Here is a 27017-nt window from a genome sequence, read left to right on the forward strand (position 1 = left end):
CTCCTCCATGCCTGATGCTTGGGCTATGACAGGAATAGTTGTGGACAAGGAGGCAGATTTAGCCACTCTGGCAGCTGCAGTAGACTGCGCACTAGTCTCTGCTTGGGTAACGGAGGATGAGGATGGTTGGTAAGCCAGTCCACCACCTCTTCTAAACGTTGCGGCTGGATAGCACAGGCAACATCACTAAACAGAGGAAATTATGCCCTGCCTGAGGACTGACCACGTACACCTTTGCCTGTGAACACATATGCTGCTGGCCCCCTTACAGTGCCATGGGAGTGTCTGCCTCTCCTTGTTGGCCTCCCAGAAATGATGGTGGGGGTGCTTTTTAACAAAATGTAATAAAGATGTGGAAATATGTACGTGGATGCATTTTAATCAATGGAAAGTGGTGTTTGCTGCACATCAACCTGAGTACTCACTACACAGACACACTCCACCAACACACTACAATATACTGCAGTAAAAGTGCACAGAAATATACTGCGTTAATCATGCAGTAACACACTAAAATATAATGCGTTACATGTGCACTAACGCATAAAAATATACTGCGTTAAACGTGCACTAACGCACTGAAAAATACTGCGATAAAAAGCATGCAACGCACTGAAATATACTGCGTTAAACATGCACTAACACACAGAAATATGCTGTGTTAAACGTGCACTAAGCACAGAAATATACTGTGTTAAACATGCACTAATGTGCTGAAATATACTGCATTAAACTGCACGTAACTCGCTGAAATGTACTGCGTTAAACGTGCAGTAAAACACTGAAATATACTGAGTTAAATGTGCACTAATGTACAGAAACATACTGTGTTAAATGTGCAGTAACGCACCAAAATATACTGTGTTAAATGTACCCTAACGCAGTGAAATACACTGCGTTAAATATGCAGTAACACTCAAAAATATACTGCATTAAATGTGCAGTAACGCACTGAAATATACTGCGTTAAACGTGCACTAATGCACAGAAGGATACTGCGTTAAATGCCATGTAATGCACTTAAATATACTGCGTTAAATGTAGAGTAACACACAGAAATATACTGCATTAAATGTGCACTAATGCACTGAAATGTACTACATTAAAAGACACATAATGCACTGAAATATACTGCATTATACACGCAGTAACACACAGAAATATACCTCATTAAACCTTCAGTAACGCATTGAAGTATACTGCGTTAAAATGTGCAGTAACACACAGGAATAGACTGTGCTAAACATGCACTAACACACTGAAATATACTACATTATACGGCACGTAACGCAGTGAAATATACTGCATTAAACATGCACTAACGCACAGAAATATACTGCGTTAAATGTGCACTAATGCACAGAAATATACTGCGTTAAATGTGCAGTAACGCACTGAAATATACTGCGTTAAACGGCATGTAACGCACAGAAATATACTGCCTTAAATGTGCAGTAACGCACTGAAATATACTGTGTTAAACGGCACTAACACTAAAATATACTGTGTTATAAGTGCAGTAAACCTGCCCTGACAAAATAAATGTGCAGTAACGCTCAGAAATGTACTTTGTTAAACGTGCAATAATGCACTGAACTATAATGCAGTAAACCTGCCCTGACAAAATAAACTGACACTAAAGTAAAAATGAATAGAGATGTATAGAACTGTTCGCCGGCGAACAGTTCCCGGCGAACTTACCATGTTCGCGTTCGCCGCTGCCGGCGAACATATGCGATGTTCGGTCCGCCCCCCATAAGACATCATTGAGGCAAACTTTGACCCTGAACTTTACAGTCAGCAGACACATTTCCAGCCAATCAGCATACCTCCCTCCCACACCCTCCCACCTCCTATAAATAAGCAAGGGCAGCATCCATCTTAGATCATTCTGAAGCAGTGTGTGTAGTGAGAGTAGGGAGAGAGCTGCTGCTGCTGCTGCTGCTGCTGCTGTTAAGCTAGGGACAGTTAGTCAGTGTTCCTGGTCTTGCAGTGTTCTTGGTCCACTACTGCTGTAATATCAGCACCCCAAAAAGCCCTTCTAAGGGCTGGTATTTGTGGTTTTTTTTTTATATATATATATATATATATATATATATATATATATACCTAGCGTCCCCAAAAGCCCTTTTAAGGGCTGGTAATTGAGTTGTTTCTTCTTATATATATATATATATATCTATATCTATCTAGTGTCCCCAAAAGCCCTTTTAAGGGCTGGTAATTGAGGATTTTTTTTATTTATATATATACATATATATATATATAGTGTCCCCAAAAGCCCTTTTAAGGGCTGGTAAGGTAATAGAGTTTTTTCTTTATATATATATCTATATATATCTATTGTACACTGCAGTTGCCTGCCCGCTGTGTGTGAGAGGCCACAGACCTACCACAGACTGTACTGTGTGCACACCACACTCATTTCGGGTGGCACAGGCACAGTACCTTGCATTTTAAAAAATATTTTTTTTTTCCTCTGTCATAATTGCAATGAGTGCTGTGTCAGGTCCACAGAGTGCACTGTACCCACTGCAGTGCACTGCCCACCACTGATATATATACGGTGGCACAGCATCTTGTTGCAATAAATTGAAAAAAAAAAATATTTTTTATTATTGCAGTTGCCTGGGCTGCCAGTTACTGTCAGGTCCACAGAGTGTACTGTGCCCACTGCAGTGCCACTGTGTGCCCACCCACCACTGATATATAAGGTGGCACAGCAGCTTGCAAAGTAAAAAAATATATATATATTTTTTAATTGCAGTTGCCTGGGTGCCAGTGACTGCTGTCAGGTCCACAGAGAGTGTACTGTGCCACTGCCCACCCACCACTGATATATAAGGTGGCACAGCAGCTTGCAAAGTAAAATAAAATATATTTTTTTAAAATTGCAGTTGCCTGGGTGCCAGTGACTGCTGTCAGGTCCACAGAGAGTGTACTGTGCCACTGCCCACCCACCACTGATATATAAGGTGGCACAGCAGCTTGCAAAGTAAAATAAAATATATATTTTTTAAAATTGCAGTTGCCTGGGTGCCAGTGACTGCTGTCAGGTCCACAGAGAGTGTACTGTGCCACTGCCCACCCACCACTGATATATATGCCTGCAAGAGAAAAAGCCAGCCGCAGAGAAGCCGTATTCCTGAAAATATAAGAAAAATGCTGTTTTTTAGGGGTTCTGGACATGCTACAGAGCTGAAACTTGACAGGTACACTTTTTAGACCCCCCAGACACTAAATACAAAAAATTACATGCCTGCCTAAAAAAATGCCTGCTAAATGCCTGCAAGAGAAAAAGCCAGCCGCAGAGAAGCCATATTCCTGAAAATATAAGAAAAATGCTGCTTTTTAGGGGTTCTGGACATGCTACAGAGCTGAAACTTGACAGGTACACTTTTTAGACCCCCCAGACACTAAATACAAAAAATGACATGCCTGCCTAAAAAAATGCCCGATAAATGCCTGCAAGAGAAAAAGCCAGCCGCAGAGAAGCCATATTCCTGAAAATATAAGAAAAATGCTGCTTTTTAGGGGTTCTGGACATGCTACAGAGCTGAAACTTCACAGGTACACTTTTTAGACCCCCCAGATGCTAAATCCAAAGAAATTTTTTATTTTTATTTTTTTTTAATTTTTCCAATAATTGGCTCTCTATCAAATAATTATAATTTTTAAGAACTTTTTTTTGCGTGATCCCTCTCCGGCATGCCACAGTCCAGGTGTTAGTCCCCTTAAAACAACTTTTCCATCACTATTGTGGCCAGAAAGAGTCCCTGTGTGTTTTAAAATTCGCCTGCCTATTGAAGTCTATGGCGGTTCGCCCGGTTCGCCGGTTCGCAAACATTTGCCGATGTTCGCGTTCGCCGTTCGCGAACGGCGAATTTTAGGTTCGCGACATCACTAAAAATGAATGGTCACTACACTCACACTGACTGAACTATCACTAGATGCACACTAAACTAATATTCCGCACTGACATTAGAATCAGAATAGCAAACTATAGCACACTAACACTCTAGTAGCACTAAACAGAGCCCTGTTCTATCTCTCTCCACGCCGATATCACACTACAAATGGCCGCTTTCGAAAGAATACTTTTACAGTGTGGGTTGGGACTAAGAGTAATGAGCCATGATTGGATAGAGTCATCATTACTTTCTCCAATCATGGCTCTGACAGTGCTCTGTGCCCTGATTGGGCCAAGCTTTCATTGCTTTAGCCAATTAGGGCTTCCAATGCACTGTGCGGTAGCGCATTGCATTGTGGTCATTCGGCAGGCCGAACAAACGGTCGAATGCCCCGATAATTCGGGTGTTCGTCGAACTGACAAACAGCCAATGTTCAACCCGAACTCATACTCGGGCCGAACCATTGGCCTATCCTTTTTAGAGATAGAGTTAGGTTTAGAGACAGAGTTAGGATTAGCGGTAATTGTTAGCGTTGGGGTTAGTGGTAATTCTAAGGGTTAGCGTTCTAACCCTAACAATTACCACTAAACTTAACTCTAACCCTATCTGTAATCCTTACCCTAACTCTATCTCGAACCCTAACCCTAACATTTAACCCTAGCCCTTAACCCTAACACTTAGGCTAAAAAAATGCAAAAGCATCAAAACGCATGTTCAAAAATGCAAAACAGCAACACGTGCCAGAAATTGCATCAACTGCCACCTTTATAGATGTGAACCTAGACTTAAAGTGGTAGTAAATTCCGCTTGGTAATTTTTACCTACAGGTAGGCCTATAATAAGGCTTACCCGTAGGTAAAATTTATATCTCCTAAATGTGCACCGTTTAGCAGATATTCACCCTGGATGCAGCCTGTTACATTACTGGGGAATTCACTCTGAAAATCTGGCATACCTTGCAGGACCTTCAGAGATGTGTGCCAAAAGCGTGGGCTTGCTTGCGCCGAAGTGGCGTCATTGTCGCTGCGGCCAATCACATAGCCGATGCGGGCAAACCCATAAGAAAGACCAGGGGAACATGTCAGCCCTCTCAGCGGTGACAGTAAAGTGCTTCTTCCTTCCAAGGTGAGTATTTCATAATGTGCTAGTATGTGCTGCATATTAGCATATTAGCACATTATGCCATTGCCTTACAGTTTTTTTTTTTTTTCTAAACATCCGCGGTTTACAACTGCTTTAATGCTTTGTGCATTGAACCAAAACAGGGTCAATTCCTTAGCACTACAAGCTGCATAAACATGAAACCACATATGTAACAAAAAAAAAAAAAAAGTGCATTGGATAATAAGGACAGTACTACCTTATGAGAGGTGTATTTGATAAAAGTGGCTAATAAAATCAAAGGGAGCAGCTATGTAACAACTTTGCCTATAAAATCATAAATAGCAAAGGCTTATATAATATAACAGAATAGAAAAATGTAGCATGATCGAATCCAGAGTGGATATAAATTGCAGGTTATCCACTAGAGTAGAGTTAAATAGATCATCTTTTAAATCAACCTTTGAACAACCAAAGTCCAAGTGCTCGGTGCCAACTCAAGGTAAGACTTCTATCGCTCTCTAAGAGAACTCAGAGCCAGCCTCCCCCCTGACATCCTAAAGGTAAGTCTGATTTTCTGCTCAGCTTATGCAGAGAGGGGATAGAATTTGTTTTTTAGTTTTGCATATTGAATAATTATAATTTGCAGGTCATTAAACTGAGTGTAGTGCATTATTTTTGCATTATAGGAGCATTAACAACCAAAGAGCCAGAAATAGAGCAAAGCCATAATGCACATGTTGAGGATTTTAGGAAATGTAAAATATTTACATTTAATGTATTTATCCTAAAGGGCTGTTTGTATTGTGCTTTGTGCTCCTCTAAAATTGTACTTCTTTCATATTGTTGACTGGGAAAATAACCCCTTTCATCAGGTCAGCTTTACTCTGCAGTATTTATGTGTTCAGTACAATACTAAGGTTGACGTCCAGTAAAAAAACAATTGTGAGGACCTGTCACCCTTTTTTTTTGGTTGTTGCACCCAAGAGATCTATATTGCCGTCTTTAGTGCTAAAATTCATACTAGTGAATTTTTGTATGATGCCTTTTGAAAAAAAAAAAAAAAATGTAGCTCGCCCTGTTGTAAAATTCTACTATCCCTCTAGGAACCACGCATTAAAGATGTATCTGAACTTGCATGTAAAATCACGTAATTATAGACCATGAATGCTTTTTAATGTATGCAAAAATGCACTTAAAATAGACCTAAAGACAAAAATGTACTTTAGCTATTAGATGCCCCCCCCTCCAAATATCAATCTCCATGGAGTGTTGGAAACAGTGGAGAGATTTACTAAAACTGGTACACACAGAATCTGGTTTAGATAGTAACCAATCAGATTCCAGGTTTTATTGTCTAAGCTTAATTAAACAAGCTAAAGTTAGAAGCTGATTGGTTTCTATGCACAGCTGCACCAGATTCTGTGTGCACCAGTTTTAGTAAATCTCCCCCAATATGTAAAGGAAGAGAGCATCATAAATTTATGTTAAGTTCAGTAAAAGTTTACCTTGGCAATAGGTCTGAGAATACTTCTATGCATTTTGGGGATAGATTGCTACCTTTCATTTACAATAGTATTACCATTTTATTATTTTATATGTACTTTTTTTTTATCTATCTTTGCAATGGCACACCACACCTTTACAATAGGCGGTGTGTTTGCTATTTTAGATCTTTCCATTTATAATGTTTTATGGTATCTTATCCTTCACCATGAGAAAAGTTGAGTTTTGAGCCCTCAAAACATGTTGGCTGTATCTTTTGACCTGTTGTCAAGATAAACTTTCACTGGACTTAGTATAACCATGTGGTGCTCTTATTCTCTACATACTGCTTTGACCAGTCTTGGAACCTCCAGGTACACCCCGGTTTACAGGGAGATGCCTTTAAGAAATGAATGATGAGCTGTCCTTGGGTCTAGAGCTCCACCAACATATCTTTAGAAAATACCTATCCTCTGGAAGCAGTGCCTCTAGGTCAGGGGGTCCTCAAACTACGGCCCTCCAGCTGTTGCAGAACTACACATCCCATTAGGAATTGTAAAACTCTGACATTCACAGACACACACAGGCATGATGGGAAGTGTTGTTCCTGAACAACTGGAGGGCCATAGTTTGAAGACCCTTGCTCTAGGTCCAACTGTCCTCACTAGCAAACTTAAAGAGTCCACCAGCGCACAAGTGCCTCCCCAAGTCTCCCAAGCAGCTGGACTGGTAAGAGGCCCCCCCCAATACTCACCTGAGCCCCCCTCTTGATCCAGCGATGTGCATGAGAGCCTCCGCTGTCCAAGGACTCCTAGATGGAAATTATTCTTGTGATAATTGTTCACTTAAAACCAGTCGGTGGCGCAACCACATAAGTGTGAAGTGCTCACTCACCAGAAAATGTTGACCCCTGAACCTAGGAAGGTCAATAGGCGCTTTATATGACAGCAGAAGGAATTCCACTGCTTTAGGTATGCGCTCCTCCCATTGGATTCCCAGAAAAGGTGGCCAAGTATCAACATTCTTCGCTTCTCCACAGCTCACAGGAGATATCAAACAACAGGAGAAATACTCATAGTGTTATAGTGTTAATTACCATAAAAATCCGGTCAAAAACAGGATATATTGCACTTATGTTTTTTGGTGCCAATAAGGGCAATAAAAATATACAGTCTGATAATCATTAATAGGAAGCCACGCCACTCCTCTCCCACCTATGATGGCGTGAGCTCCAAACACAGAAAGTAAGGACCCGGACGTGACGTCAGTGGTTACCGGAAGTGATAGCCAAAGTCTGCCTCAACACGTTTTGCCAATCAGCATCCTTAGGAAGCTTCCTGTCTCAACACATTTTGCCAATCGGCATCCTCAGGTAGCTTCCTGAGGATGCCGATTGGTGAAACACGTTGAGACATGCTTTGGTCATCACTTCCAGTAACTACTGATGTCATGTGCAGGCTGATACCTCCTATGATTGGAGCTTGGCGGGAGGGATTCCACTGTCAACACTATCTCTTTCTCTCCGTCTAGGGCCAGCCTTAGTAAGGACTATTTAAGTGCACTGTCTGACCAATTACAAATTTAATTGATTGATTAGGCAACCCCTCACATTATATGGCCCCTACTGGTTGAGGAAACAAGAGCTGATGATTGAGATGGATGAGAGGCAGAGTGGTGGGATTCGGTCGGCTTGCACCGGTTCGTGCAAACCTGTTACTAATATTTTACAAGTTCACCGAACCGGTGCAAGCTGGAGATGCAAGCTGCCAAAGAAGGGGGGGGGGGTCACTGTCAGTCTGTCACTCCATTTAGACTTACTGTTCAGCAGACGGTGACCCTACCATCCGACTCCACTAGTTCTGGCTGGCCTCTCTCTCTCTCTGCTGTGGGATCCCACACACACAGCATTGGTTGCTAGAGCGGAGACGCTTGGCATCTAGAAACCAGTGATGTCACTTCTTCCTCCTCCACGCCACCCACTCAGATTTGGCTCCGCCTCCACCCACTTCCTTTAGCGCGGTTTAGCAGCACCACGTGACGTATGGCTGGATGTGGAGAGGAGATTGCTAGCTAGCTATACTAGTAAGTATATGATAAAAACAATATATGATTTTATTCATCGCAGCAAATGGTAACAATTCTATATCCTAGATGACCCTCAAGAAGTGACTGCACTTTTAACCACTTCTGGACCGCAAGAATTTACCCCCTTAATGACCAGGCCATTTTTTGCGATTCGGCACTGCATTACTTTAACGGACAATTGCGCGGTTGTGCGACGCTGTACCCAAATACATTTTTTATTTTTTTCTGCACAGATAGAGCTTTCTTTTGGTGGTATTTGTTCACCATCTGCGATTTTTATTTTTTGCGCTATAAACCAAAAAAAGAGTGACATTTCTGGGGGAAAAAAACAATATTTTGCACATTCTGCTATATAACATTCCCAGAAAAAATAAAAAAATAATTTTTTTTAATCCTTTTAGGCCAATTTGTATTCTGCTACATTTTTTTGGTAAAAAAAAAATCCCAATAAGTGTATATTGATTGGTTTTCTCAAAAGTTATCGCGTCTACAAAGTAGGGGAAAGATTAATGTCATTTTTATTTATTTTTTTTTACTAATAATGGCGGCGATCTGCAATTTTTGCAGGACTGCAACATTGCAGCAGACAGATCGGACCCCTAACTGACATTAGATAAAAAAAATTACACCATGCTTGAAAGTCGGAACTGGTTACTAAAATTTTTGAATCCCACCACTGATGAGAGGTGATGGTGGAAAGGAGGGAGATGGGAGTTTAATGGGAGCTGATGGTGGTGGAGCACTGGCTCAAGCTGATGGTAATACAGTGTTAGGAACAGGAGCTGACACTGGAAGTGGGGAGGGAAGTTAAAGGTCAGAATATTTGGTAGGTGGGCGGGCAGTGGTGGCTGGTGCTCGGTAATTCAGGGGAGGGGGGGGGCAAACCAATGCACCCCCCCCCCCCGGTCGGTCAGTCAGCACGCAACACATTCCCTCCCCCACCCCTGAATGGTCTGCCTCCTTACCTCCTCCTGTTCGAGCCGGGGAGTGTTGGATGGCTGAGCCACTGTGCTGCTCCTCCAGCCGCGTGTCTTCTGCCTCTTTCTGGCCATTCGATCGCTATTTCTTTTGTCCAATCGGGAAAGGGGTCTCACAACCCTCTTCCTGATTGACTGGGAGGAGAGTCAGTGTGACAATAGCGAATATTTATTCGCTATTGCCATACAACTGGGTGGGCTCAGGGCACAGTGCTCTGCGCCCCGAGCCCACCCTTTTTTGAAGCCTATTAGAGCCTCTGGCTCTAATCACGTGCTTCAAAAAAAAAATCCCCTATTGGAATCCATGCGTCCGGCGCCCTGCATGTAGATTAGGGGGCCGGGTGCATGGATGGAGGGGCGGCACCCCTGCGCCCCCAATGGATGGGCCACCACTGCGGGCGAGTCATCCATGAGTGCAACGGATATTTGGGAGTTTTGTTATGCTGACAAGCCCTAATCTTGTTTAACTAATATTTAGGTAAAGGGGGTTTGTAAGCCCCCGTTCACACTAAGGCGACCTGTGAGGCGACCTGGTCGCCTCACAGGTCGCCGTAGGTCGCGTTCCATAGGGAAGCTGCGGACCCATTCTAATAGGAGCGACACAAGTCGCTCCGACTTAGAAAAAGGGTCCGGAGCTTCTTTGGGGTGACCCGGAGGCGACCGCCATAGACTTCAATGTTATGAAGTCCGTGGCGGCCGCTCCGAGGTCGCGGCGCGCTGCTCGCACCGCGACCTCGGAGGTCGCCACCCGAAGTCGGATCGCCCCTATGTGAACGGGGCCTAATTGGTGCACAAGAGACATGGCCCACTGGAGAGGTGATCATACTACCTCTTCCCTTGCTGGTTTGATTTCATTGAGGACATGACAGGGTCTCTTTTTAAGGTATTAATTATTAGGTAACTATATGGAAATCATGTTATCTTTAGATAACTTTAGTATATGGATAACACTTCATAACTGATTAATAATACTTGTATAGAGAGGCAACTAATTAACTAGTCATGGTTAATCTCTAGGCTTATTTCACTTACGGTAGCTATAACTTTTGTAACAGTCTGTGTTGGCTGACATTTGCAGCAAACGTTTTCTCTCACTTTTTAATAAGGGTCATTATGAGAAGTAACGATCGTTATCGTTCAATAAATTTGGCCTTATATCTGCAAATTTTCAAGCACTTTAGACTTTGCAGTGAGCTATGATAAGCTTCATATTTTCCCCTGAAGTGTCACTTTCCAGTCTAGGATTATATAAAGGCCAAAGATCGGACACAACCAAACTTGTGGCATCGCTTGTGTGATTCTTCTTAGGTAAATCCTGAAGGAAAATAAAGGAATATTCTTATAGGAAAGCAGAATATTGTTTAAGAATGGAAATTCTGAGCAAAACAAAGAAAGGGTTGCACATCTCTTTATCATGACGGTGAATGAAGTGAACCCGTGCATGAACAGGTCACCAGGGTTCGAAGTTTAAAGTGGTTGTAAATGCCTACAAATACCCAGTGAAGTGACTGGCCTCATGTGATATACAGAGATTAAATAAATCCTGCTATAAGTTCTACCTGTTTATCTGCAATCTTTTCTTCTCTTTATCCGTTCAAAGACCTGAATTTATAAAGCGTGTCTGAGCTGTCAGAAAAAAAGGGTAGAGGAGCTGAAGTTACACACTGCAGAGCTCAGCGAGGAGAGCTCTGAGAGCTGATTGAAGGGAAGGGACACGCCCCCCTTTCACACAGCACACAGGAACAGAGCTGAGGCTGTCAATCACAGGCTGTGTGCTGGAGCTCCCTCCTGTGTCACCTTTGTGTCCCTCACCCATGAAATGCTCTTAATTGAGACAAGCACACACTTTACGTGGTAGCACCAGCGGCTGGTTTTGAAGAGAAGACATGGAAAGAAGTGAGACATTCAGAGTTTGTAGGTAACTTGATTCATTTTGGGGACGATGGCAAAGGTGACAATGAAGCAGCGAGCAAATTTCATTCCAGGTACTCAAAGGCGAGTTTGTTTGGTAGAAAGCCAGGCTTTGTCGCCCAGCAGGAGTCTGGGATCCCTAAGGTGATATGATAATCTGCAGCTCTGTTGTACCTCAAAGCTGCCAGATGTAGATTTTTGGAAATCTTTGCCAGTATGTAGTTAAATGTTTTTTTGGTTTCAGTTACATCGGGCATGAGAGGACAGATAGAAATGATACAGAATGATGATCTCTGTAAGTAAAGGGCATTGGTGTGGTTATTTAGGGTGAACATTGCCCCGGATAATAGATCATCCCAGTCATCCTGACCGGAACAGATTGAATTACATTTTGATTACCCTTTTTGTTTGACCGGGGGACTGTGGAAGCAAGACAGGACCAAAGTCCAATATGACTTCAAAAAACTGGGCCAGAGCTCTCCAAAAGCATGCCATCAATTAGAGCTTCCTGTCAGAGACAATGTAGGAGAGCAAGGAGGTGTAAGACTTCCCTGATGAAGATTGATGCCAGGCAGGGGCAGATTGGTAACTTTCGGGCCAAGGGGGCAAGTACAAACCAGAGGCCCATGGGGCAGCATCTCGCCCCCCCCCCCCCCCACTTTCCCTTACCACCCCTCCCACTATCCCAATCCTCCTTCTGACTCCCATTATAGGCTGAAACCCTGCTGCAGATATTCTCTACTTACTGGCTGAACCGGTGTTCCTGGTCTGGCCAGCAGGGGGAGGTTGGGGGGAGCTAGGACAGTTCGGTTGGGGCTGGCTAGAGCAGAAGAGTGTCCAGTGGGACATGGGACCGGTCTCTGCTCAGACACAGTTTACACCATCTATGCAGGAGGGGGGGGGGGGGGAGGCCTATGCTCTGTCCTTGTCTTCAACCTGCACTCATTGGGTCAGCGGCAGGGACATTTCACTTCACCAGGAATCCTTTAGTCATGTCTGTGGCAGAAGTGGTGCAGCCTTTTTTATGAGGCATCGGAGAGGCCCAGGGGGCAATTTCCCCCCTGCCCCCTGGCCCAGTCTTCCCCTGATGCCAGGGTGGGAACAGAAGGCAGTCCTGGGAGGGGAGTCGGCTGACACATTTTGGAAAACCCAGATGATGGTGGAACCGGCTGAGGGAGAAAAATTGGAGATAAAATCCATTGAAATACATTTCTAAGGTTCATCTGGAACAGGCAGAGGAAAGAATAAATTAGCAGGGGCAAAAGTTGGTGACTTGGATTTCACACATGAACATACTTGTAGTCATTGACATCCTTGGTGGCTACCAGTGTTGAAGGAGATCATAAACACATTGTGTACCAAGATGTCCAGAAAGTTTAGAATCATCTGCCCAACTTTTTCCCTGGGGGAACATGGGGAGTGCTAGAAATGAGAAGTGGCAGAAACAATCACCAAGCTGATTGCAGATATTAAGCTTTTTGTGATCTGTTTACACTGTCGAATGATGCAATGTGGGAAACCTTTCAGTAGATATCACAAATCAAGGCAAGTTTATTAGCCAAGAGTCTCAGTCCCCAATGGGCTTGTTTCTCTCAGCATCCAAAAATCCACAGAGCTGGGAAAAGGCATTTCTCCAAATTGGCATAGAGACTGTTGACACAAAGCCATGGTAGGACGGATTCACATAAGGACAATGGGTGCACAGGTCTGGGGAGAAGACAACACTTTCATCTAAGTATGCTGCTATAACACAAGTATACAGAAGGTCATGGTAGACCTCAGTGATGAAATTCTGAAACTCTATCAGTGCATAGCCTAATCCAAAGAACATCACACGGTACTTGTAATGCCCATCCCTGGTGTTGAAGGCCATTTAATGCATGTCACCTTCCTAGATCCCAATTAGATTAAATGTCCCTCTGACATCTAGATTGCCAAAATTTGATTACTCCAGAGTCTGTTAAAGCGGTAGTATACCACTTTTTTTGACTTTTAACTACAGGTAAGTCTATAATAAGGCCTATAATAAGGCTTACCTGTAGGTACAATTAATATCTCCTAAACCGGCACGGTTTAGGAGATATTACCACTGCATGCTGCCGCTGACGAGTGCGGACCTTCAGAGTTCCTTGCCGGGAATTGCCGGAAAATTACTCCCGTGCGCATGCGCAGGAGTGACGTCATCGCGTCTGCGGCCACTCACAGCGCCGGAGCCGCGGAACCCGGAAGAGACGCTGTGGGATCATGTCCGCTCCCACAGCGGTGTCCGGGGGTCCGTGTCGGGGCTTCGTTCTAAGGTAAGTAATTCATGCGATGCATACTAGCTCATTATGCCTTTGTCTTGCAGGGTTTTTTTTTTGTCATTAGAGTTTACTACCGCTTTAAAGAGTTCCAAAATGAGAGATGAGGATGGGAGAGAGATGGGGATCTTGTGGATATCACAGTACTCTGTAATGAATACAAGGCCAGAGTGAACCTTTTTTTTTCTACAAAGAAAAACCTGGCTCCATCGTTTGAATTGGGAACCCCTAAGTTCATCCTGCTCTATTGTGTGGAGACTAACCTGCACCTGGAGAAGAAAATGAATACAAGGGAGTTCTAGTGGCAGCAGTGAAGAAGGGAACTGTGCTTTAGAGAGAGACCTAAAACTGCAGAGCACTCCAGAGCAGGCTGTATCAGGGACGTAACTACAGGGGTTGCAGGGGTTGCAATCGCTACCGGGCCCCATGCTCCAGGGGGCCCGGTAGCAAACCAGTGGGTGAACTTCTAGGATCTCAAAGGTCACACTTGCGACCGGGCCCTGGCATTTCACCACTGTGGGGAGGCCCCAAGATTGCAGGAAGGGGGCCCACTGCAGAACTTGTGAAAGGATCCTGCTGCGGGACCATAATAAAAGGCCATGCAATGAGATTAAAGAGCCCCAGGATTAGTGGGAAGAGCCCCGGGCTTGAAGGGAAGGGCCCCGGCCAGGGGTCTGGGGGGCCCTTCATGGTTTCTTGCATCGGGGCCCTGAAGGTTCTAGTTACGCCTCTGGGCTGTATCATGGTACAGGAGAATACAGGAGGAAACAGAAGACCAGACTAGGCAAGCGGGAATGCTGAACTCAAGACAGAAGTGTACTGAATGAATGACAAATTGGACTAAGCAGTGGAACTGTGGATCCCAGCATAATTATGTACCGTGTGAACAACAGCATTATTCATGTTCAATACATCATTGCAATAAATGCACATTTCCTTCTGTTTATTTACAGAAAAAACACCCATAGATCCTGACAGATTCGGAAGATCTTGACTTTCTGTAGTAAACTGAGATCTGCCTCAGTTCTCCTCAATGGACAATAGTTTGGGTTGCTGTGACATACTTCAGTCCCCAAACTCAAAGTGTTGACAGCATGTCATAAAGGACAAAATGGAAATTTTTTTTGTCACCGCCATAGTGCAAAATATTAAGGTTTCATGACCTCCAAAGACCCTTTGTTCAGGCTACGCCAGTTTGTACTTTATTGGTTAGGAGTAAATGTGGGTGAGAGCAGCGTGGTGCGGTGGCCATAATACACACACAGTCCAGGTGTAGATAGTATAACTTGTATTAAAGTAAAGGCAAACAGTTCACAACAAACGCGGTGGTAGAAGGCCAAACCGGGAATACTTACGGATGCCAACAGAGTGTAGCGGAGTAGGAATCAGCCGAACTGACACCATTTGTCTGGAGGGGCAGAATGCAGCCTGGCTGTTATGTGTCCAAACAGGAAAATGTCTAAGGAGATTGCGGAGCCCTAAGCTTTTCCTACTCGCCTGGAGCCTTTCCTTGTCGCTAAAACTGTCCCTACACTACCCCACACACAGATTCGGCCAAACCCAGGAGCCAGGGTCCTAAATAGTCTCTACTCACACCCAAGATGGCCACCAGAGTCACATGGGCAACCAGCATCTAATTAGATTACTGCCCTAGTGACTCGGGAAACCATAGAGGAACCATGTTCCTCAAGACTTCCTCTCCCTCTGCATTGCGCCACCTGCAGAGGAGACAACAGACTGCACCTGCCTACATGCTGGTAATGCTTTCAATTCTGTACTTTTTGATGACCCACTATCATGTTCACTTATGCCTCGTTTCCACTGAGCGGATCGGTTCGGGTCTGTTCGGTACGGTGCGCTAATTTGAGTGTTTCCATTATGAAAGTGGCCCATACAACCGAACCAAACCGCACCATTCCTGGCCCTGCTTCAGATGTAGGGCCATAGGAAATGGTACGGTACGGTTAGGGCGGAGCTACTGGCGTACCACGATAGAGTCCTCTGATTGGCGGACAGGAAACCATCAATGCTCACGTCAAATGAAAGAGCAAAACAAACACCTCATTTGGTGTAAACCCCGCATGGTCCCTGGTGGCCCGACTTGCAGTGGAAACGCTCACCTGAATAGACCGGACCATTCTAACCCTTCCAAACTGTACCGACCCGAACCGTTCCGCTCAGTGGAAACGAGGCATTATAGAACCCATGTTTATTTAGATTATATATAGTAAGGCATGGGCTGGATTCAATGGACTTTTTATTGCAATCCTCTTCCCGATTTGTTAAAGGATGGAGGTAACACAAACGTGTTCAAGGCTTCTTTTCTTTTCTCTATTAATAAGAATATGTATTTGTGCAATAACAATTGCTTTTTTTTTATCAAGTTATCTATGACCAGCCAAAAGGTTAAGGCCACTGCAGGAGATTTTAACCCCTTTAGCTACGGAAGGTTTACCCCTCTCATGACCAGGCCATTTTTTTGCAATATGTTACTACCTTAATTTAACTGAAAATTGCGCGGTCGTGCGACGCTGTACCCAAACAGAATTGATGTCCCTTTTTCCTCACAAATACAGCTTTCTTTTGGTGGTATTTGATCACCTCTGCCGTTTTTATTTTTTGTTTAAAAATAAATATATATATATATATATAAAAAAATTTAAAAATTCTAATTTCTTCATAAATTTAGGTCAATATGTATTCTGCTACATATTTTTGGTTAAAAAAAATCCTAATAAGTGTATATTAATGGTTTTGTGCAAAAGTTATAGTGTCTACAAACTATGGGATAGATTTATGGATTTTTATTTTTTTTTACTAGTATTGGCAGTGATCCGTGATTTTTAGCAGGACTGCGACATTGCAGCGGACAAATCTGACACAAGTGACACTTTTTAGGGGCCAGTGACACCAACACAGTAATCAGTGCTAAAAAATGCACTGTCACTGTACTAATGACACTGGCAGGGAAGGGGCTAAAATCAAGGGAGATCAGGGGGTTTAATGTGTTCCCTGGGAGTGCTTTCTAACTGTGGGGGCGGTGCTTTAAATGGGGGAAGACAGAGATCTGTGTTCCTGCTTTGCAAGAACACAAGATCTCTATCTTTCCCTCTGACAGAACGGCGGCCTTGTTTATTTAGGCAGATCGCCGTTCTGCCTCTCTCTGAAATGATCGCCAGGTGCTGGCGAGCATCGGGTCCGCCGGATCCACTGATTGGCTCCAGCTGTGTTCAATCACAGTGGAAGCAAGTTGCTGGCCGCGCACATGTGAGCCCCAGACCCGAGAAAAAAAGACGTAACGGTACGTGATTTCGCGCTGAAGGGCTGCTGTGCCACAGTATATATGCATGGGCCGGTTAAACACGCCCGGGCTTTTAATTTGTGCATTGCCATTTCTGAACTCCTTCCAACACTGCTTGCTACCTATTAGCTTTTAAAGCTTTGAGTTGCTGACCCGAAAACAAGAATGCAGTAGGGCACATATAACAGATGAATAGATGTGTGCCTTGGTGTGCCTTATTCTTGGTCAGGTATGTAGAATAGACCAGCACATAAGCCAGGCAACTAGCATTTTTAGAAGAGATCAACAAAGGCAAACAATTCAGGGTTCCATTAATAAGCACTTTCACGTGGACAGTTCCTATGGTTCCATGATTCCACCCCTACCCACCTCAGAACAGGGTTCAATGATTCCACCCCTACCCACCTCAGAACAGTGTTCCATGATTCCATCCCCTACCCACCTCAGAACAGGGTTCCATGATTCCACCCCCTACCCACCTCAGAACAGGGTTCCATGATTCCACCCCCTACCCGCCTCAGAACAGTGTTCCATGATTCCACCCCTACCCACCTCAGAACAGTGTTCCATGATTCCACCCCTACCCACCTCAGAACAGTGTCCCATGATTCCACCCCCTACCCACCTCAAAACAGTCTTCCATTATTCCACCCCTACCCACCTCAGAACAGTGTCCCATGATTCCATCCCTACCCACCTCAGAACAGTGTTCCATGATTCCATCCCCTACCCACCTCAGAACAGTGTTCCATGATTCCATCCCCTACCCACCTCAGAACAGTGTTCCATTATTCCACCCCTACCCACCTCAGAACAGTGTCCCATGATTCCATCCCTACCCACCTCAGAACAGTATTCCATGATTCCATCCCCTACCCACCTCAGAACAGGGTTCCATGATTCCACCCCTACCCACCTCAGAACAGTGTTCCATGATTCCACCCCTACCCACTTCAGAACAGGGTTCCATGATTCCACCCCTACCCACTTCAGAACAGGGTTCCATGATTCCATCCCTAACAACCTCAGAACAGGGTTCCATGATTCCATCCCTACCCACCTCAGAACTGTGTTCCATGATTCCATCCCCTACCCACCTCAGAACAGGGTTCCATGATTCCATCCCCTACCCACCTCAGAACAGTGTTCCATGATTCCACCCCTACCCACTTCAGAACAGGGTTCCATGATTCCATCCCTACCAACCTCAGAACAGGGTTCCATGATTCCACCCCTACCCACCTCAGAACAGTGTTCCATGATTCCACCCCTACCCACCTCAGAACTGTGTTCCATGATTCCATCCCCTACCCACCTCAGAACAGTGTTCCATGATTCCATCCCCTACCCACTTCAGAACAGTGTTCCATGATTCCATCCCCTACCCACCTCAGAACAGTGTTCCATGATTCCATCCCCTACCCACCTCAAAACTGTGTTCCATGATTCCATCCCCTACCCACCTCAGAACTGTGTTCCATGATTCCATCCCCTACCCACCTCAGAACAGGGTTCCATGATTCCATCCCCTACCCACCTCAGAACAGTGTTCCATGATTCCACCCCTACCCACTTCAGAACAGGGTTCCATGATTCCATCCCTACCAACCTCAGAACAGGGTTCCATGATTCCACCCCTACCCACCTCAGAACTGTGTTCCATGATTCCATCCCCTACCCACCTCAGAACAGGGTTCCATGATTCCATCCCCTACCCACCTCAGAACAGTGTTCCATGATTCCACCCCTACCCACTTCAGAACAGGGTTCCATGATTCCATCCCTACCAACCTCGGAACAGGGTTCCATGATTCCACCCCTACCCACCTCAGAACAGTGTTCCATGATTCCACCCCTACCCACCTCAGAACTGTGTTCCATGATTCCATCCCCTACCCACCTCAGAACAGTGTTCCATGATTCCATCCCCTACCCACTTCAGAACAGTGTTCCATGATTCCATCCCCTACCCACCTCAGAACAGTGTTCCATGATTCCACCCCTACCCACCTCAGAACAGGGTTCCATGATTCCATCCCTACCAACCTCAGAACAGTGTTCCATGATTCCACCCCTACCCACCTCAGAACTGTGTTCCATGATTCCATCCCCTACCCACCTCAGAACAGTGTTCCATGATTCCATCCCCTACCCACTTCAGAACAGTGTTCCATGATTCCATCCCCTACCCACCTCAGAACAGTGTTCCATGATTCCACCCCTACCCACCTCAGAACAGGGTTCCATGATTCCATCCCTACCAACCTCAGAACAGGGTTCCATGATTCCACCCCTACCCACCTCAGAACTGTGTTCCATGATTCCATCCCCTACCCACCTCAGAACAGGGTTCCATGATTCCACCCCTACCCACCTCAGAACTGTGTTCCATGATTCCATCCCCTACCCACCTCAGAACAGGGTTCCATGATTCCATCCCCTACCCACCTCAGAATAGGGTTCCATGATTCCATCCCTACCCACCTCAGAACAGGGTTCCATGATTCCACCCCTACCCACCTCAGGACAGTGTTCCATGATTCCACCCCCTACCCACCTCAGAACAGTGTTCCATGATTGTACCCCCTACCCGCCTCCCAATAATGCCCCTTTTAGAAAATACAGAACCAAATATAATTTTGTAGTGCTAAGAAATTTGAATGGAATTTGTTAATGATAACAAGAAAGGCAGTAAAATAGGTCCCCTGCAGCCAGCAACAATGAACGCTCCTAGCAACAATAGATTCCGCCAGCAGCAATAAACCCCCAATAGCCAGTATTATAAGACCCTCCAGCAACAATAGACTTCCAAAAGCCAGCATTAATAGACCCTCCAGCAGCCAGCAACAATAGTCCCCTCCCTCAACAGTAGATCCTTTCCAGAAAGAATTGTCACCCAGCAATATACGATAGATCCCCTGCAGCAACAATAGGATCCCCAGCAGCCAACATCAATAGACCCTCCAGCACACACCAGCACCCCTTGCCATTACATACATTCAGTGCTGGAGGTGTCGAAACTGCGTTCCCCCGCGTTCCCCCTGAAAAAAAGCCATGGCCATAGACATCAGCCAGAGGAAACCGTTAGGGATGGGGGGTCTCAGGAGGACAACACTCCCGAATGTCCTGTGGACTTGAAAAAATTCTCTGAATAGGAATTTACAGTCTTCTTTTACAGGTATTGCTTCATTTACTATGTAAATCTTTATTATAGTGGCAGTAAATCTGTCATGTTACTCTATCAGGAGGTGTTGTAATTGTAGCTCATGCAGGTATAAAAGCAAAGTTGAAAGTGCTGACTTGATAGCTTGGACAAGGGGTGGGCAGGAGGGACGGTTGGCCTGGTTGGCAATGGTTTATTGCAGGGATGGGGGGGCACCTTGACCCTAACCCTAAAGGAAGGGGGGGGGGCGCAGTTTGGCATCCTTACCCTGGGCACTGGATGACCTTGTCCTGGCACTGCTTGATAGGAATAAGTTGCTATTGCACTTTGCTATTCACTTCGTCAATACCAAGACAATGTAGAGTACCATTATAATACAAGTGTAGCACTACCACTGCAGGGGCTGCTTTTAACTGGTTCCCCTACTCCTGCACAGCCAGGCAACAAGCTTTTTTCACTTCCATCCAGGCACAAGAAACAGTATCTGAATTTGGTTTTGTTGTTTTATTAGGGGTAATAACTTGGATAGGGAATAGGGATTATGGGATGCTCAGCTTGACCGAAACAATAAACGGACAATTTCCTTCCTATGTACAAGATCATGAACTGTCCTCCTTCCTGGACACTGACAGTTGTTAGTAATTAAAAGCAAAAGCCCCTTGAGGATTAGGAACTCTCAGTCCCTTTAGAGAAAATAGCACAGCATGTTGTGATCTGCATAGAGGAGTTTTACCTCTCCTCTGTAGACACTGCTTCCCAGCTCTACTGCCTGCAGGAACTACCAGCCCTCCTGGCTGCCTGTCCACCAGCCCATCTGGCTGCTCCAAAGATCTCCCAGGGCAAGGGATAGGAAGGGTTAAGCACAGCGCTGTCCTCCTGAAAGCTTGCTACATGCAGCAGTCTCTCCCCTTGTGAATCCCTGGGTGTGCTGATGTACTCACTTTGTCTTCTCTACTCCCTGTTGATCCTTAGGCAAGAATCCTCCTCAAACCTTAACACTGATAAGATCTTTCCAAGCCAGTCCGAGCCCAGCCTGAAAGCAGAGCCCCCCCCCCCCACACACACACCCTCTCCTAAGCCACCAAATGTCTCCTCAGCACCCCAGCTCTCCCCCCCCCCCAACTCTCCTGATAGCATGGCTCCACCATTTTTAAGGACTGACCCAGCCACCCTGCCAGGACATTCTGGGGATTGACCAAGTTCAATCAATTATGAAGATCCTGACCACAAACTTCTAGAAGTTTCTCCAAACTTCCAGATCCAGGGGGAGGTACCAGAGACCTGCCTCTTTGGAGTCATCCAGCTGACCTGCAGTAGCCCTGACCCATTTTCTGACTCACAAAATTACCCTGAGTCATACTTAAATTTTCCTGCACTAATCTAGTAGCGCACTTGAGGGTGCTACACAAGCACTTCTGTCTTTCCAAGAGAGATAATAGTTGGAAAAATGGCACAGTCATGCAAAAACATAAATTCCATGTTAGACAGTTAAAGTGATTCTGTTGCAAACTTTTTTTTTTTTTCAATGATACAAATGATGCAAAAGAAGATCAATACTAATGTTTGGTCAATGGGGAGTCAAATCTTCACTCTCTTAAAGAGCTATGGCGCCCAAAAACCTGCATCTAACTCACTTGGCATAGAAGAAACAATGTGAGATATGAACATAGTCCTATTACAGAGTATTTAAACATAAAAACAAAAATATGAAATATACCTCCGTTTTCAAGTCCTTCAATGTGATGGCTGCATTTGCTTTCATATTTTCAGAATGTTCTCAGCAAGTACAGAAAATTCCTGTATAACCTAGGCAGAAATGCCGTGTATTTGTCTCTTCTGAACAGACAATAATGAAAATAATCCTCATCTTTACTATATAAACTACTAATCCCATAAACCAACCATGCAATGGTGATGATTCTGAACAAATGGAGACACTTTTGAATTAGTATTGCCACCTTTTCTTCAAGCCAAACCCGAATGCTTTAGGGGTGCACAGGAATTCTTTTTTTTTTTTTTTTAGGAGGACTGTTGTTTACTATGCTTTGGTTATGATGAATGAACTCAGTGAGGGATCAGTACTGATCCCTCACTGAGTTCATTGAAAAAAGGAAAGGGCAAGTAAATGACATATTTATCAGCCCAATCCCCAATCCTTATCCTGAATTGGGGGGACAAGGGGAGCACAAAGGGCCAGGCAGCAAAAATAAGAGTAACCTGGACAGAAGGGGCAGCAAGGGCAGTATATACAGGAACTGATCCCCACCATTTTCCTCTTGCACCTGCTGAGTGGAGAAGAAGAAGAAGCAGGCTCTTAGTGATTGCAGAAGGAAAATGGAGGGGTTCCTGTATGTGCCACCCCTCTTGTCTAGGTGAAACCGACTGTGACATGGAGATGGTCTAATGTGCCCAGGTTTAAGGCGGTCCAAAACCCGGACACATGATTCAAAACTAGACTGTCTGGGTGGATCCTGGATGGGTGGCAACCCTAGTTTGAGCCCAGGATGTGTAGCAAACGTGGAACGATACAGTGGAAATGAGTTTAGCCATAAAGCCAGACAGGAAATGTGTTGTTTGCAAGATCATCATATAAAAACAAAGGGGGAAAAAGCTTAAAAATAAGAAGATTAATGCAGCCTACACATCTAAGGACTAGAAATATGATAGATATTGCATTCTAGTTTTTGGGTTTAGATACGCTTGAAAGTGTATCTATAGCCCAAACATTTTTTTTGGTTTTGGATGGAGCAGCGAAGGCTTAAAATCTGTACTGGAATAAAAGAAAAACCGCGCGCCCTAGTGTTAAATAGCAGCCAGCATCAGTTACCAGAGGACAACAGAATAATATTAAAATAAAATGCAGTGCTAAAATGCAGTCCAAAGTCAATCTGGACACTATAAAAAGAAAAGAGATAACAAAAAGTCCACTTTCTTGACACCTCGATGTGCAACAGCAGGACAAAAACTTGGTGTACAGACAGAAGACATGTACCTCCACCACATGGATCTGCGAGGCTCTTACCAGAAATTTAGATCACTGCTCTCACAGTGATCTAAAGAAGCCTTTAAAATCCAAAGGAATTTTACTAGCAGACATCCGGCTCCAGAATCTTCACATAAGATACATATGGCTGGACAGTGTAGTAAGCAGTATGTTTTGTCCTTGCAGGAATCCCATGCAACAGATGGTACCATAGAAAATAAAAGGACCAATGGTGCAATACGTCTTGAACATACAATCTATTAAGATAGAAGTATAATACACTCACCAAAAGTATATCTTTAAAAAGGCCTTGAAAAAACTTTCAAACCGATGTGTAGTATGTGATACAGCCACCGCAGCGGCATCGGAGCTCTTCCGGCTTGTGACGTCAGACGCAGACACGGACTCCCCTACATGTTTCGTAGAAGTCTACGTCATCAGGCGGCGTAAAATCTGTACTGGATTTTTTTTTTTTTCGTTTCTTGTTATCTGTGTACCACTGAAGAAATTTGCTTCGCTTCCTATCCTAAGGATGCAACAGGACGTTAGAGGAAACCTCCCAAATTCAGAGGATTTCCCCTTTTAACCAAGTGTGTTCATTAGAAATGTATATATAATATCCAGTGAATATAGAAGGGTGAATATTTCAAACACAGGCAGCAGTAAAAACCTGACAGAGGGACTAACCTTTCCCACTCGACACGTTAAAAAAGGTTTTGTCTGCATAGCAGGTGGTATTTGACAAAAATGGGTTAATATTTGGTGGTTCAAGGGTAATAGTGCGCTATGGTGTGCCTTCTCTCTGCCTGTGCCACTTCCTGTTGAGAGGGAATATGGGCAGGAGGAGGTTGGGCCTTGGGGTCTTTGACCAGTGGGAAGTTGGAAGTAAGACCATATACATCAGATGTAATCAATACACCAAGTTTGGGGTTACTCTGGAGCACGACCCTGATATGGGACAGTGGACTAAAGCCTATTATCTACTGTTTTGGGAAACCAGCTTATCTAAAAGGTATGGGCACCACAGAACAGTCTTTCACATTTTAAAAGTGTAAACCTTCTAGTTAACCCCTCCGGGTGGTGAAGAGTGTATAGTTAAGAAAAGGAAAAGCAGCCAGATCGGGAGAGGGAGCGGTGGTTGGCTGGTGATGGAGGTTCCATAGGTAGAAGCCCAGTGGCAGGGTCCCTATCTTAAGGTCCCCTGGAAAACAAAAATCTCCTAGGGAAATGGCCTGGAACCATGGTCTGCGGTGCGGTGGTTCCCTTCTTTGCCTTTGGGATGACATGGATAAGTGTGTGAAGAGCTGGTGGAGGGAACTTAGCACTCAACACTATTCCTCTTAAAATAACTCTGCAATAAGTGCCTCCACCCATCAGGTACAAAGTTATTGGAATGCTAACACCTATAGACACAGTGGAGGAAAAAAGTATTTTGTACATTTGCCCACTGACAAAAAAATGATCAGTCTATAATTTTAATGGTAGGTATATTTTAACAGTGAGAGACAGAATAACAACAACATAAAATCCAGGAAAAAGCATTTCAAAAAGGTTATACATTGATTTGCATTTTAATGAGTGAAATAAGTATTTGACCCCTTTGCAAAACACGACTTAGCACTTGGTGGCAAAACCCTTGTTGACAATCACAGAGGTCAGACGTTTCTTGTAGTTGGCTACTAGGTTTTCACACATCTCAGGAGGGATTTTGTCCCACTACTCTTTGCAGATTCTCTCCAAGACATTAAGGTTTTGGGGCTGACGTTTGGTAACTCGAACCTTCAGCTCCCTCTACATATTTTCTATGGGATTAAGGTCTGGAGTCTGGCTAGGCCACTCCAGGACCTCAATGTGCTTCTTCTTGAGCCAATACTTTGTTTCCTTGGCCGTGTGTTTTGGGTCATTGTCATGCTGGAATACCCATCCATGACCCATTTTCAATGCCCTGGCTGAGAGAAGTAGGTTCTCACCAAAGATTTGATGGTACATGGCCCCGTTCATTGCCTCCTTGATGTGGTGAAGTTGTCCGGTCCCCTTGACAGAAAAACACCCGAAAAGCATATTGTTTCCACCTTCATGTTTGGCAGTGGTTAAGGAGAAAAAGAGGTGCCTCTAAGCGTAGACTTGTAAACACATTTATTTAATAAAAGTATGCACTCACATCTAAAAAATGAGCAGGTACGCATAAAAGACCCTCCTGGGAGGTTCCAAGATAGGTGGGTGGTATCTTGGAACCTCCAGGAGGGTCTTTTATGCGTACCTGCTCATTTTTAGATGTGAGTGCATACTTTTATTAAATAAATGTGTTTACAAGTCTACACTTAGAGGCGCCTCTTTTTTTCATTATCCTCAGCTCTGTGGAACCCCTGGCTCATTGGTTTCTAGATGGCTGCCTTAAATGTTGGACTCTTCTTCCCATCTAACTTATAAAGACTTTATGGACCCATATGGACTTTGGCTTAATTGTGTGGCTTATGCGCCTGTTACATGTTTGTTTTTTTCTATGTTTGGCAGTGTTGATGATGTTCTTGAAGTCATAGGTAGCATTCCTCCTTTTCTAAACACAGTGAGTTGAGTTGATGCCAAAGAGTTTGAGTTTGGTCTCATCTGCCCACAAATTTTTACCCGTTTCTCCTCTGAATCATTCTGATGTTCATTAGGAAACTTCAGACAGGCCTGTACATGTGCTTTCTTTAGCAGGGGGACCTTGCAGGTGCTGCGGGATTTAATGGATTTCATTTTCTTGGTGACTATGGTCCCAGCTGCCTTGAGATCATTGACAAGATTCTCCCGTGTAGTTCTGGGCTGATTCCTCACTGTTCTCCTTATCATTGAAACTCCATGAGGTGAGATCTTGCATGGAGCCCCAGACAGTTATTTTGTGTGCCTTCTATTTGCGAGTAATGGCACCAACTGTTGTCACCCTCTCACGAAGCTGCTTGGCGATGGTCTTGTAGCCTATTCCAGCCTTGTGTAGGTCTTCAATTGTGTCCCTGACATCCTTGGACAGCTCTTTGGTCTTGGCTATGGTGGAGAGATTAGAATCTGATTGATTGATTGTTTCTGTGGACAGGTGTCTTTTATACAGGTAACAAGCTGAGATTAGGAGAACTCCCTTTAAGAGAGTGCTCCTAATCTTAGCTCGTTACCTGTATATGAGACACCTGGGAGCCAGAAATTTTGCTGATTGATAGGGGATCAAATACTTATTTCACCCATTAACCACTTAAGCCCCCGGAAGATTTTACCCCCTTCCTGACCAGGGCCTATTTTGCAATTCGGCACTGCGTTGCTTTAACGGACAATTGCGCCGTCATGCGACGCTGTACCCAAACAAAAAAGTGCGACAATTTTGAAAAAAAAAAACAATATTTTTCACATTCTGCTATATCACATTCCCAAAAAAAAAATTTAAAAATCAAAATTTTTTTAACATTTTAGGCCAATTTGTTTTCTGCTACATATTTTTGGTAAAAAAATTAGCAATAAGCGTATTTTGATTGGTTTGCGCTAAAGTTATCGCGTCTACTAACTATTTGTTTCTTTTTTTTTTTTTTACTAGTAATGGCGGCGATCTGCGATTTTATGCGGGACTGCGATATTGCGGCGGACAGATCAGACCCCTAACTGACATTTTTTACACTTTTGGGGGGGACCAGTGACATTACTACAGTAATCAGTGCTAAAAATATGCACTGTTACTGTAATAATGCCATTGGCAGGGAAGGGGTTAACCCTGTGGGTGATCAAGGGGTTAAATGTGAGCCTAGGGGAGTGATTCTAACTGTGGGGGGCGTGGC

The 27017-nt window shown here is 44.3% G+C and overlaps 1 protein-coding gene across 2 annotated transcripts in view; it reads left to right on the plus strand.

The window, feature by feature from the left end:
• Positions 1-5488: 5488 nt before the first annotated feature.
• The window catches only part of PDZK1 (PDZ domain containing 1), a 65458-nt gene continuing 43929 nt past the window's right edge, over positions 5489-27017 (plus strand). For both annotated transcript variants that reach the window (XM_082244255.1, XM_082244256.1), the window contains exon 1: positions 5489-5575. The gene's annotated coding sequence lies outside the window, so the exon portion shown is untranslated. The remainder of the gene's footprint in view (positions 5576-27017) is intronic.

This window comes from Pelophylax lessonae, assembly GCF_965119305.1.
Source record: "Pelophylax lessonae genome assembly, chromosome: 2".
Classification (NCBI taxonomy): domain Eukaryota; kingdom Metazoa; phylum Chordata; class Amphibia; order Anura; family Ranidae; genus Pelophylax; species Pelophylax lessonae.